The sequence below is a fragment of the Penaeus monodon genome, chromosome 15 (assembly GCF_015228065.2).
Source record: "Penaeus monodon isolate SGIC_2016 chromosome 15, NSTDA_Pmon_1, whole genome shotgun sequence".
NCBI lineage: Eukaryota > Metazoa > Arthropoda > Malacostraca > Decapoda > Penaeidae > Penaeus > Penaeus monodon.
In genome coordinates this window covers 2316303-2317697 of record NC_051400.1, presented here as the reverse complement: position 1 = coordinate 2317697, position 1395 = coordinate 2316303, and the positions used below count along the sequence as shown (strand labels likewise).

The 1395-nt window shown below is 48.2% G+C and overlaps 1 long non-coding RNA gene across 1 annotated transcript in view; it reads right to left on the bottom strand.

The window, feature by feature from the left end:
- Positions 1-1395, bottom strand: part of LOC119581632 — a 102181-nt gene that overhangs the window by 930 nt on the left and 99856 nt on the right. The gene's annotated exons all lie outside the window — the stretch shown is intronic.

Genomic DNA, 1395 nt, shown 5'->3' with positions numbered 1-1395 from the left:
CGAGCAACGATAACGAAAATGGCGACGGAAGCAGCAGCCAAAACAACAAAGCCGCCTCCACAAAAACAACAATACTAATTACAAACAAAAGACACGAGGCCAAAATAGCCATCTGCATCCCGGCCAGACAAGGCGAGTCGATTCCGCGAAAAAAAGGTGGGGGCGGGGGGAGGGGTGAGGAAGGGGGGAATGGGGGAAGGGGAGGAAGAGGAAGAGGAAGGGGGTGAGGGGAGGAAGAGGAAGGGGGGGAGGGGAGAGGGGAGGAAGAGAAAAGGGGAGGAAGGGGAAGAAGAGAAGGAAAGGGAGGAAGCAGAGGAAGGGGAGGGAAGGAAAAAGGGGGTAAAGGTGGATGAGGGGGGGAAGGGAAGAGGGGGGAAGAGGGAAATACAAAAAGAAGAACTGGGGTAGGGAAAGAGAAAGAAGGAGAACAGAGATAGGGCAAAGGAAAGAGAGACAACAGGGGAAGGAGGGAAGGGAGGAAGGGAAGGGAATAGGAGGGGAAAGAAGGAGGAAAGTGAATGGGGAAGCAGGTGACGGACACGCGGAGGGGGAAGGTCAGCCGAAACAGGAGCCACGGCACACGGGGCTCACTCGGCTCACTGACGACCACTCGGCTCACTGAAAATCTACATCTCCGTCGCCAGCCGCCGCATCGCCATCAGCTCGCCGCTCCATCCCGTCCACAACCAACGCGCAGCAGCGAGTGGAGCTCATTACTCATTATTTAATTAAAATAATAACGTACTTTTGACTTTACGGACTGATGACTTAATTCGGATTATTACGAGTATTAGAGGGGCGTAAGTGCCGGGTGCAGCGGCCCGCCATGCTGTGTGGACTGTGATTTTGTACGTGATGCGAAAACCTCACTGGGGATTAAGAAATCTCCTTCTGGGCGCCCTTGTATTTTGTAAGTGGTTGATTAATAATGTAAACTGATTTATCTACGCTCTAATGGGGGGAAAAGAAGAAAAAAAGTTAAAATAGACAATTTGTAAGTGATATACTGTACACTTTCATGCACTGCATGAACAACAAGTTTATCCCATCACTTTTTTTAAAAAGAATTATCATACTAAATGACTACATACACACTGAATGCACTTGCGTGCGTGTGCGCGTGCACACATTTTGCCACTGCCTCAAGAAAAGAGAAGAATACCATTACAAATTCTATCAAAAACCTACGACCTCCAATCTGTGAAAAATATCAATAATATACAAAGGAAAACATGATAAGAATAACTGATGTGTTGTTTACAATGGCCTCTCAGATTCGCTCGCAAATCTGATGCGTACATGGCTGTGATCGCTTACACTACTTCAGGAAGATACGATACTCGATGCTGCCTCGTGGGTATCTCGCTGATCATGATGGATACGCATGAGACAGAT